Source organism: Phacochoerus africanus, chromosome 14, assembly GCF_016906955.1.
Source record: "Phacochoerus africanus isolate WHEZ1 chromosome 14, ROS_Pafr_v1, whole genome shotgun sequence".
Lineage (NCBI taxonomy): Eukaryota > Metazoa > Chordata > Mammalia > Artiodactyla > Suidae > Phacochoerus > Phacochoerus africanus.
In genome coordinates this window covers 4,024,606-4,037,557 of record NC_062557.1, presented here as the reverse complement: position 1 = coordinate 4,037,557, position 12,952 = coordinate 4,024,606, and positions in this window count along the sequence as shown.

The following is a 12,952-nucleotide window of genomic DNA, read 5'->3' as shown; positions in this document are numbered from 1 at the left end:
GCCCAAGAAATAGCAACAACAACAACAACAACAACAACAAAGACAAAAGACCAAAAAAAAATAGTTTAAGTGGGAACTTCTATGGAATGCGTTATTTTACCACAGTAAAAAAAATATATGCATATCTGCCCAGCCCAGAAGAAGGCGGGTGCGATGGTGAGATTATAAACATTTACTGCACATAATTCAAAAGGAGGCCTTGAGAAGCATGTGAAAAATCATGACGCTTTTTCATACTCCAAAATGGAGCCTGGGGACCAGCCCAAACCAATAATAATAAAACAATAAGACCTAACAGCTGTGGGGATAAAATCGTCTCTTTGACTCACATACGGATAATCGGGAGTTAACTCTCAATAAAATCATAAGCCGCAGGAGCGATGGGAATAAAAATTACCTCCTTAGCCAACAGCCAGAGACCAGATTCATAAGGTAATGACTCCCTTTTTTAGTTCCCTCGTTTTATTGCCTAAGATGTAACCGGAGCCGGGCTGTCCCCCAACTTTCAGGTGAAGGTAGCTGTCCATCAAGATGAGAAATGTCATCATTTAAGCCTGTGCCCGCCCGACGAGAAGGTCCACATGGTCAATGAGGAGGCCCGTGGGGTGGTGATTTACACCACGGCTGCCAGGGCGGCTCTCTCCGAGACATTCAGGGACCTCAGGTCACCTTCAGTAGCCGGGGCCCCCAGGTCCCACTCGGCTGCTGAGTGTCCCAAGCAGACAGCATCACCCCTGTTGGGGTCCTTGGTGAGCCTCTCCTGATTGAGTAAAAGGGCAGAGTCCCCACGCAGAAAACACTGGAGGAGAAGTGGCAGGGGAGTAAAATCCCTTTTGTGCGACGTCTACAGCAGAACTCTGGAGAGCAGGGGACAAAGTCTGGGGGTCAGTCGTATCCCGTTTTGCTGCGGTCGCAGTCGCCTTGAGGCATGTTTTGTTTTCGGTGCGCAGTGTTGCTTGTTTCTTTGCAAGGATGCTCACCTGGGACTGGGTTTTGAGGGGTCCAGGTGGCATTAAGGTTCCCTTGGACCCGCCTCAGCCTCCTACAGGCTTAAGCCAAGGCCCTAAGGGCTGAACCCCGCCCCCCCACCCCCAACCAGGGAGCAGAGGTCAGGGTGGCAGGCTCAAGAATCAGAGGTGCCTGGGCTTGGTCGATCCCTGAAGCAGGGCCACTCCCGTCTGCTTGAGGTCCAGCCTCGCAGATGGCCGGTCCCTTCTCCACTCCTCTCCCCCCAGGTACCCTTCCCAGATACCCTGCGCTGGGCTTTCTGCCTCTCGGCCACCGCCCGTCTCCACACTGTTTCACTTTTTAATTTTAATAAACACCATCTGAATAGCAACACAGTTACACCGTGGGGGCAGCAAGCTGCCTCCCCGACTTGGGTCCACCTGGCCCAGCGAGGCCAGCAGAGCTTCCTTCTCCCGGGAATTCGGGAGATGGCACAGGCTCCAAGAAGCTCAGGATGACAGCGGGAGACGGCAGAGCGCATGCCCACCGCCCACACGCGTGCACATGCGCACACGCGCCCCACGCTCGGGAGCCCACACACCCACCTCCCTGGCATCCAGTCCCATTAACTGATTGCTTCTCCCCGTCGTAATATTCGCGGCTGTTCAGCAAACCTCCTTCTTTTGTTTCTGCTTCCCACCGTCCTTTTGAGAGGGGCCCGTTTTGATTAATATTAACGCTTCGCCCCAACCCCTTTCCCAACCATTTGAAAGGGCACTTCCTCTCTTGGGCAGAGGCATTGATCAATTGGCACAAAGCAGGGGGCGGGGATCACTACGGAGGGCGAGCAGAGGGAGCAGATTCCAGAGACTTCGGAAAGCCAAGATTTGATATCTTCTTCCTCCCCCGCAATTCCCCCTTCGGCTGCCCAGACCGAACTTCAAACAGCGCGGCTGGAGGGGCTCCTAGGACACGTGGCCCCGTGCCTGAAGCCCACCAAATTACCTCTGAAACAATGTGCTAATCAGCTGAGCAGGGGATGGTCGCCTCCGGGCACCATCCTGCTAATCCTGTTTGGCAGTCTCCTCCCCCCTGCTCCCCACGGCTCCAAGCCCCCTGCTCTGGGTGGCAGCCCCCTCGTTCAAGAAGCCAGCCTCCCTGCCTGCTAGCTGGCCTGGGCCAGGGCACCAGCCTGGGGTGGGCGGCGGGGCAAGCCCCCACCATCCTCGCCAGCTCATCCTCCGCCTCCCCTCTCCTCCCTCCGCCCCACCTCTTCTTTCCTCTCCCCAGAGCTGCTGTAACTGACATTTTCCATCTGACAGGTTCTGTTTTCCCTGCCTCCGGTTGCCAGGGAAACAAGCAGAGAGGACCGCAGCCAGGGAGCCGTTAGCTGCCTTTTTAAGGGGCCCTGGACGTAAACAGCCACTTTTCATAATGGGCGGCGGGCACAAAGGTTTAAAAAAAACAACAACAAAACAACACAGAAGAGGAGGCTAAAGTGGGGGGCGGGGAAGTCAAGGGAAGGGCCCCCACCGAGTTAATGAGAGAGTGAAGGAAAAGATTCGAGAAAGCCTCACACTCCTTTGGACAAAACCAGCAACCTTCCGGGAAGTTCTGATTCTCTCCCTGATGTGCAAAAAAGGCAGACACCTGGCTCCCAGTCCTCTGAGGTCCTGCTCCTAAGATTTTTCAGACCAGGAACCTCTGCAGGCAAGACTTTGGCTCCATGGAGCTGCATGGGGCCATTAGGACTGAAACCACCTCAGGGCTGAAAGATGCTCTTCCCGAAATGATGGGACCGTGCAGGCCTGTCCTCCCACGGAGGGCTCTTAGCACACCCGGCAACTTTGGCCTCTGTCTCTTGAGTGCTTCTGACTCCCTCTCCCCGGCTTCACCCTTCCTGCCCAGGTGGGCTTCTGCCATTTTCCCTGAGCCTTTGCAACCGCCTCCTAATCGGTCCCCACCCCACCACCTCCTCCCCCAGCTCCCCTACGCTCTTCCCACCCAGCAATGTTTTCTTTTCTTTTCTTGTGTGTGCGTGTGTGTGTGTGTGTGTGTGTTTGCCTTTTCTAGGGCCGCTTCCGCAGCATAGGAGGTTCCCAGGCTAGGGGTCGAATCGGAGCTGTAGCCACCGGCCTACGCCAGAGCCACAGCAACTCAGGATATGAGACACGTCTTCGACCTACACCACAGGTCACAGCAACGCCGGATCTTTAACCCACTGAGCAAGGCCAGGGATCGAACCCGCAGCCTCATGGTTCTTAGTCGGATTTGTTAACCACTGAGCCACGACGGGAACTCCCAGCCACGTTTTCTTATACACACCTGTCCCACAGCAGCGCCCCCAGTGATGTCCACCTGAGCACACCTGCTGCAAAATCCTTAGCCTGCCACCAGTACCCTTCACCATCTGACCTCGACCTAGCTTTCCAACTCCTTCTCCCGTCTGCATCCTGAGTCCTGACTGAGCCACATGGAGCCCTGAGGCACAGGGCTCTTCCACATCCCCATGTGCTCAAGCTAGAAGCCTCTGCCCTCCTATCCCCGCTCAGCTACCCAGGACCCAGTTAAAATGTCAGTCCAGGAGGGACCCCTGCCGCCCTCCCTGACCTCATTGGCCCCCCTCCTCCACATGACGCTCAGCTCTTTTGTCGAGCACCCCGCCTTGGCTGTGGTTACAGGTCCGTTACCCTCCCAGGTCCAAGGACTCTTTGAAGGCTGAGAATCAGCCCGCCCCTGGCACAGGCCATTGCATGTAGCAAGTGCCCCATAAACATTATTCTTTTGTCCTTACGGTGCACCCCACGAGAGAGAAAGTCGGATCCCCTTGGAGTAGAGAGGACTGGTGATACCGCTCAGCAGCAGCACCCCAAACACACCTGCACGGCAGGTGCGCCTGCCCACCTACAGACCACATTCCTGCCTGACGGGAAGAACCAGCCAATTAAGAGGAAGAGCCCCCTTTCCATGGGCTCACTAAAAAATCTTCATGATGAAATGTTGAAAAAAAATGTAAAGGATTAAAAACAGATCCAACTTTATTTAATAAGAACAAGGACAAGGGAGAAATAAAATAACACTGTCATCATCCCACAGCCCAGACACCCCATCTGAGGTTCTGAAAACGTGACGGGGAAAGGGCACACTCCCTGGAAAAGCCTCATTCTCGGCACATCAGTACTTGTCATGACACGGCCACTCTCCCGAGGCCCTGGAATGAACTGGGATTGTCTGGGAAGCCCCACGGGGCAGGTAAATGTGCAGGATTGCACCTCGAGGTGGACAGCAGACCTGGGGCAGGTGTGGTCCTGGCCACAGGGAAAGGCCCCCGGAGGAGAGAGCTGGCAGGCTGGGGAGGGGAGGGTACGGGGTGAGGAGACAGACAGCCTTGGGGACACTGGCGGGCAGACAGGAGGGTGAAGGAGTCTGTGTCTAGGAATGGCAAGGTGACAGATACACAGCAGGGTTTGAGAAAATCTGATTTGATCAAATCCGAGGAGACCAAAAAGCAGCAGCCAGGGGCCCGTGAGAAGCTGCGTGTGGTGCAGCCGGGGGGCGGGGGTGGGGGGGAAGAGGCCACGTTGTGTTAACGGAGGGCTTGTGGGTGATTTAGACTTTTTCAGAAATTTAATGTTATGCTATTTTCACACTTTTTTCTTTTTTTAAAGGAGTTCCTGGAGTTCCCATTGTGACTCAGTGGCAACAAAGGTGACTAGTATCCACGGGGATTCGGGTTCGATCCCAGGCCTTGCTCAGTGTGTTGAGGATCCGGCGGAGCCATGAGCTGTGGTGTAGGTTGCAGACTCGGCTCGGATCCTGCGTTGCTGTGGCTCTGGCGTAGGCTGGCGGCTACAGCTCCGATGAGACCTCTAGCCTAGGAACCTCCATATGCTGCGGGTGCGGCCCTAAAAAGACAAAAGACAAAAATCAATCAATCAATCAATCAATACAATTTTAAAAAAGACTCAGGGCAATTGCAAGAGAACTGTTTTGAGATCAGCCTGCAGGAAGCTGAGAGGCCTGAATGGGGTGAGGGAGGGGTGCCAACCCACAGGAGCCCGCTGGCTTGGACCCAGAGCGCCCTCCTGCCTCAGATGCTCTGGGCGTCCATGATGGGGACGTTTACACAGGCCTGCTCCCCTTCTGTGGGTGCTGGGGTTCGGGGTGGCCCTGTGGGCCCCCCAGGAGTACAAGGCAGCAGAGAAGGGACAACAGCTCTGAACTGACAAAGCAGGGGATGCAGGGGCCACCTCGCTACATGATGCAACCCACATAAATCTGCGTTTCTTTCCAGGAGCAAAGGGAGCTGATCTTTGATGAATGACAGGTTCATCTCAGGAAGCTCAGCCCCACCCAGCATCCAGGGGGCCACCTTCCGGGGAGGGGGGCGATGAGAATTATTCTGCACCTCATTTGCATCATGCTTTTTAATTTAGCAGAGTGCTTCTCCACGTCCTTTCATTTTGTCTTCCCTGCAGTCCTGTAAGAGAAGCCAGGAAGACCTGGGCCAACCCCTCCTCTATGTGCCGAATGCTCGGCCACTTCATTAGGCAGATGGTCAAGTGGTGGGGATAGAAGAACCGTGATTAGCCTGGGCAGGACTCCCTGGAGGCCATGCAGCCGGTGGGGGGCGCTGGGGACTTGGGCGGACGGAACCCACCTGCTTTGACCTTTCCAGGTGGAGACGGCTTGCCCTGAGCCAGCCCAGTGTCCACAATGCCCAGGGCTCCAGGTCCAAGCCCACCACCCACCTGGAGAGGCAGCTCCACGTGGGTGCCCAGGGGACCCCTTGGGGCACGTTCATCCTGGGGCACCACCAGCCCTCTGTCTCTTTCCTGGATCAAGGAGCACTGCCCGGCCAGCCCCTCTCTGTGGGTTAGATCCAAAGTAATTGCCTTTGTTGGGTTAATCGGGCAAGTGCCCCCTGATTCTTTTTCATGCAGCAGATTCCTGTGTGTTGCTAAAAATACAAACGCATGACTCACAGCGTCTGAGGACCATAACGGAGAGAGAACACTGCGAGGCCTTTCTGCGCCTTGGAGTCAGGCCAGGGTACCCGCCGGGGTGGAGGGGCTGTGAGGCAGCACTGTGCTTGTGCCCAGCGGCAGAAAGAGGAGGGGTCCGGGCGGCAGAGAGCTCCGAGCTGCCCGCAGCATCTTCAGGGCGTGACCCCGCAGTTGAGAAAACCTGCCGCATTTCTTTGTGCGCTTCCCCTGCTCTGCTGTTTGGGGCTTTATTGTGTGAAAGGTCAAGATCTCGACATGCTGGTTCTTGTTTACGGTTCTACCTCTCACCTGCTCACACCAGCCTTTGGGAGGCAGTGAGGGTCTCCCAGATGTGTGCCCAGAAGTGCCCGCTGCCTCCGGGCCCTCCACAGCCCTGCACCAGTGGAGAGCGGGTTGCCAGAGAGATCCAGAGAGTGCCAGCCTCACCCAGAATGAGCAAGACAAACCCCTTCCCTCCGGATGCCCCAGTGCCGCGCAGCTCCCTTAGCCGTGCCCTAGGAGCATCTCCCACCTTCTGTGAGGGTGGCCTTCATTCGCTTCAAGGACAGGTCCTGGGGCCAAGAGGCAGCAGCTCATGACCTTGAAGCAATGGGACTTTGGAATCAGAGACACTCTCTCGGGCACACTCTGCGTCCTCCTCCAAACAGGGGCATCCATAGACACGGCCCGCTGCCCAGAGGTGATGAGATGAGGGTGGAAGAAGGTGAGCATGCAGAACCCACAGCCCAGAGCTGGTCTGGAGAAAACTCCCGACGCCTCACCACCGATCGGCATAGGCTGGTACCATCCCTGCGTCCGAGCTCCCGCTCTGCCCTCCCACGCAGGCCCACGCCTACCACGTCCTTACCCCCCACCTGGGTCTTCTGCCCTCTCCTTCCTGGGCACCTCGGCCTCTGAGTCACACACGGCCGCTGAAAAGCAAAGGCGGCTGTCCCCGCCCCGGGAAGCAGCGGCTGAAGAAAGGAAAGCCATCGAGGGAGTTTTCTTGGCATCCAAGTCCCTCCCCTGAATCAGGGTTCTCTTCCCATTACTTTATTCCAGGCGACCTGCAGGGTCACCTCCCACTCCCCTCCCGGGGGGCAGAGCCAGCAGGCCCGCACGCAGGGGGGAAGGGGAGAGGGGAGGGGTCTGGCCGATGCCAGTGGGCTCCCAGGGACATCTCTTGCGTGGCTTGGAGTCTAGGGCCCCGACATCCCCTCCTCTGCCCAAAGCCTTTCCTCAGCGTCGCCGCCACCTTCTCGCCGAGGCCAGGGCAGAATGAGGGTGCAGCCCCTCCCTGGAAGCCTCCGGCCCTGACCGGGCAGGAGGGAGAGTGCCCGGCCTCAGGTCAGCGCTGGCGGCTGGGGTCACACCCACACCCGTCCCTTCTGGGTTCATCTCTGGGCTCAGTGTCCACACAGAGCAGGATGGAGCCTGGTCCCCGGACTCCTCTCCCCAAGGCCTCCAAACACCCCGGCAAAAGCTTAAAGGCAGCTGTTCATAGCAAATCACATTAAACAGCAAAACGACCCGGCTGGAGATCTGGTTGAGGGCGCTCTGTACCCCCAGCACCACCACACGTCCCCCCATTAGGAGAGCGGGTCGCAGCCACGCCGATCCATTTTCCTGCAGCCAAGCCCCATGCTCAGGGTACGCAAGGCAGGCAGAAGAGCTCCTAACCAGACCTCGGAGGGCAGCAGAGTCTTCCCACGTTGAGCAGAAAGAGGTCAGTTTCATCAAACAGTCGGTCCCCAGACTAGCCGCTCCTGGGCTCGGGAGTTACGTAGGATTTTTAAAAATTATTAAGATGGGGGACTGTTTGAATTTGATTTTTATTATACTGCCTGCCAGAGTAGGTTCCACTTGGCCTGGGATGGGTCTTCCCACCAGCATCCCCGCCTCACCTTCAATCCATCAGCCTCTAGCCTGGTGGCGGGTCACGTGGTGGCTGCCCCACCGCGGGGCCCGGAGTCCCTGCACTTCCCTCTCAGCCCAAGCCCGACCCAGTTCCACGGAAAATGCTCAAAACCCCCTGAACTTAACAAAGTGTCACCCACGGGAATTGTCATAGACCACTTCAGGGGGACAAATTACTCGAAGCTTTACGAGGGACAGTTGGCAGCAGATATAAAATTTTTAAGTGGCCAAACCTGTTGACACGGCCCTTTTCCAGGTTGACCTCAAGTACAGAACATTTAAGAAGGTTTATTTCCGTGTTGTTTGTAACAGCAAAAGACACTGTGAGCAACTACGCATCTGTACAAGGAAAACCCAAAGATGCAGTGAGCCAAATGCAAGTCACAAAAAAAGGGGGGTTATTTTGCGGGGGGCAGGGGAAGAGGCCAATTAGAATATCTCTTTTTTAGAGTTCAAATAGCATATTCAAATTGATCACCTATAATATTTCTTACGGGTTTTTTTTTTTTTGGTTTTCTTTTTTTATGGCTGCACCTGCAGCACATGGAAGATCCCCGGCTGGGGTGGAATCAGAACGGCAGCTGCCAGCCACCGCCACAGCCACAGCCACAACCACACAGGCTCTGAGCCCCATCTGTGACCTATGCTGCAGCTTATGGCAATGCCAGATCCTTAACCCACTGAGCAAGGCCAGGGATAGGACCTGCGTCCTCACAGAGACAACATCAGGTCCTTAACCTACGGAGCCACAACAGGAACTCCTATTCTCTTTTTTTTTTTTTTTTTTTTTTGCTATTTCTTGGGCCGCTCCCACGGCATATGGAGGTTCCCAGGCTAGGGGTCTAATCGGAGCTGTAGCCACCGGCCTACGCCAGAGCCACAGCAACGAGGGATCCGAGCCGCGTCTGCGACCTACACCACAGCTCACGGCAACGCCGGATCGTTAACCCACTGAGCAAGGGCAGGGACTGAACCCGCAACCTCATGGTTCCTAGTCGGATTCGTTAACCACTGCGCCACGACGGGAACTCCAGGAACTCCTATTTTCTTAGGTTTTAAAATATGTTCTACAAAATGATAATTTAGAAATACGGCTTTTTCCCGCCCGCGTATTTTGTGAAATGACCTCTTCCTGTTCATCGTCAGCCTGTGTCCTTGTCACCACCACATCCTACTTCCCCTGTGGGGTCAAGCAACAACCTTCAGAAGGCACAGTGTCACTGGACAGTTGATCCCACGCCGCTGAGACCCAGCCACTTCCTACAGGGACAGGTGTTTCACTTTGTTTGGTTTGACTCATCCACCTTGTCAGGGCACAGTCACAGCTTCCACAAAGTAACCACTTGCAGTACTGTATTTTACGCTGATATTTCAAGTCTTGTTTACAGCAGCACTGATGGAAGGCTAATAGATCGAATGCAAAATAATTCCTGTTTTTAGAAACTCTTGCCTTCTGCGAAATCCCCCGCAATGAGTATCTATCCACAAGGGAATTCCCTTCATCAGAATGGGAAGACTACCCTCGAAAAAGAACGTGGTAGACCTCAGACACAGAAAAGCATCTGCAGTATGTGCCTGAACGAAAAGAGCAAATTATGCAACAATATGTACAGTATCATCCTGTATTTACATACATGCATATGTCAGTAACTGCATCGAGTGATAGAAATTAAAACAGATCATGTTATGAAGAGTTATTGTCAAGACAAGTAGGACTGTAAAAACGTGCCCTTTTCTGAAGGGCTGGAATTGCCTGGGACGTGGGAAAAGTATTCTAGCTCCTTTATATTAGTCTTTAATAAATGAAGGAAGTATGTTGTAATCTCTAGTAGGACAACAGCTAAAAGAGCAGTAAAAGACGGTTTAACAAACTAGTGGTGGAGGAAGTGAAATAATTGTGTCTCCTTGGTTCATCCAAAAGAAAGCAAGAAAGGAAATCAAATGGAACACAGACCAGGTGGTACAAATATAAAACCTGTAGTACAAAGGTAGATATAAACTAATACACTGGTAATTAGATTAAACGTAAATGGATGAAATATTCCAATTAAAAGACAAAGATTGTCAGATGTGACTTTAAAAAAAAATCAAACTCTATGTTCCTCGTAGTATCACAGAATGTTGAAAATAAAAGGATGGAAGACAGGTCAGGTGTATTTCTGGCTCCCGTGAGCACCCTGGGGGGCCGGGGGGCCTTCCAGGGCTCAGCCTTGCTCCCCCACTGGGCTGGTGAATCTCACACAGGCCATCTGATGCCTCCTTCAGGATGCAGCAGGCATCACCCTGCTCGTATCCTGTCACCAAACATGTCACGTGGCCTCCCCTACCTCAAGGGAACGGGAGGCACAGAAGCCACATGCTCAGAAGGAGCAGAATCTGCCACACGCACCGAGCAGAAACGCAGGACACAGTGGGTGCAGCCTTCTGACTCGGACCTCCATCCTTTCAGAGGTCCTCCAGGCGGCTGTGTGTCTGAAAGTCGGAGAGAGGCACACCTCTGTAAAGTTAATGCCTGCCAGGTGCTGGCTGCCACCGGACCCAGAAAGCTTCCTTCTGAGGCTTCATTCAAACTTGTCAGCTGAACCAGGTCACAGGCAAAATAAGCCGTGGGCCAGGGAGAGGCAGACGGCCAAGGAGCCGAGGGGAGCAGCCGGGCACACGGCCTTAAAGGCCTCTCGCTGTCCCAGCCGGTACTTCCAAGGCTGCTTTACGAACCCTGCTCCTGGCTAAACTCATCTCCACACTGTCCTGGCAGGGGGCTAATCCGGCGGTGAGAGGCTGATACGTGGAGGCCAAGGTCACGCCTCTTCCTTGCACGGCCGGCCGGACATCTCATTAAGGCCAATCGCCACCATGTGTCCCTGAGTCGGGTGAGCATGTAAATGAACTGCCAGAAACTGGACTCCGTGCTCACTCTCCTGTGTGTTGGCCTTGAACCTCCTTAAGTCCAGTTCTGCTCAGGTTACCAACAGGGGTTTCGAACGTGGAGGCGGAAAGGGTAGCTTCAGGACACCTTGGGCTAGGGCAACTCTGGAAGATTCCAAGCGCTCAGAACCTTCGCAAAGTCCACCAGTCAGTGGGATGGATGTATCAGACCTCGGAAGGCAGGCGTGGCCTCGAGATGGAGACTTGGGAAGCGGCTCAGTATCTGTTGCCGGGTAACCAGCTGCCCCAACTTGGTGTAAAACAACCACTTTATTAAGCACAGTGCGGGGGGGGGGGGGGTGTCAGGAATTCGGAAGGAGCACAGTGAGGAGGGCTTGTGCCTCTCCTGGAATATCTAGAACCTCGGCTGGAAAGACTCAAAGGTACAGAATGGCTGGGGCCAGAATCCACGGGAATCATCTTCCTTGGTGCCCGGTCCAGACGGCACATCGGGGCCTGTCCATCCGAGTACCTTCCCCTCGGGGCCTCCGTGGGCCTTGGTTTGCCTCTGAGGGTGACCAAGTGCTAAGAAGGAGGGTCCCAAGAGGATGTCAGGAAGCCACTGTTCCAAGGGCCCAAGTGAAGCCGCCTGGCCTTCTCTGACCTCGTCTCAGAAGTCACATGATCCACATTCACGGACTCCATGGATGACGAGGGAGTCATGACACCGGCCTAGAGTCAGGGGGCTTGGGGACCAGCCCTCAGCGGGGGAGAGATGGGTTCATGCTGCAGGTGACACGTGGGGAGGAACGGGGGTCCCCCGGGTGACCAGCACGAGGGGGAATCTGGATTGTGGAATCGACACACAGAATGAGGTGACAACCAGGGCGGAGGGAGGTGGGGACGAAGAAAAAGGCCTGCAGGGAGGGGAATCCAGAGCAAACAGCGTCCCCACCACACGTCCAGGCACGAGTTTCCGGCTCGCCAGCCTGTCTGACCAGCCATTGACACGTGGGCATCTGAGTTCCCTGGCGTCTGGGACACGACAGAGAAAGGAGTTCTGAAAGTTTAAGATGTTGATTCCTTTACATTGTTCCCGCTGGAATGTCACTGAGGCTAGCGTCAGGGTCGGGGGTCAGGGAAGGGGTGCTCCCGGAGACGGAAGCAGAGTCTCCCATCCCAGCCCTGACGTTGACGGGGCTGAGAGGGGCTGTCGAAGGAAAAGCAGGCGCCCGACCAGTCTCCTCTGCTGGCCCTGCTCCCCCCACCCAAGCAAGGACCCAGTGGAGCTCCTGGGAGAGACCGCGTCCCTTGCCTCCATCTCTCCTCACCTGCGCACACACACGCACGTGCACACACACACACACACACACACACACACACACACACACACACACCCTCCTCCAGATGTGACCAGGGCTCTCGCTCCATAGACGCAGGAGCTTTCCCAGATCGAAGGACAAGCAGCAAGAAGTGTGGGCTTGATTCTTTATCCAATTACCACTTGTCCTGGAGCCCAGGATCCTTGGGCCGGTGGAGCAGGAGGGCGGGCGGGCGGGAGGCGCTGAGGAAACCTCAGGGCGAAGCTCATTAGAAGCAGAGGCCAGGATGTCCCACTCCTGGGAGCCACTCCCTCCCAGGGACAGACTCGGGAATTCACCACCCGACCTTAAGGGAAGGTCACCTCTCCCCCGCCCTCGGTGGAGTGACGAGAGTGTCCTGCGCTCGGGGAGTTGGGGGTCACCTGCCTGGCATCTCCCCACATCTCTGGCCTCTCTGTGCTGCCTGTCACTTATTCGGTGCCGGCCTCAGTGCCCACATCTGTGAAATGGGAACTGTGACATCATACACCTTCAAAGATTCTTTTTGGAGCATCCTACGGCAATGCTCCTGCAGGCATCTGTAAATCATTCATGCACGTAAAATACTGCGTCATTTCAAAAGGTATTCTCTGTGATGGAGAGGGAAAAAACAACCCCCTCTGGGAGCTGTGAGTGTGAGCTCAGGACAGCTGTGAGCAGGGCATGCAGCGAGCTCTGTGGCCCCAGAGCTGGGGCAGCAGCATGAAGGGAGGCTGGACTGTGGGCGGAGACGGACCCAACCCCGCAGGACTCCGCCGCGGCCCGGAGCCAGGGCTGGTCCCTCGCCTCCCGCCTTCCCCTCCAAACGGTTTCCAGGAAAGGCACTGTTGCCATGGGAACACATGTCCAATTATTCTACTTGCAGAAAATCACTCA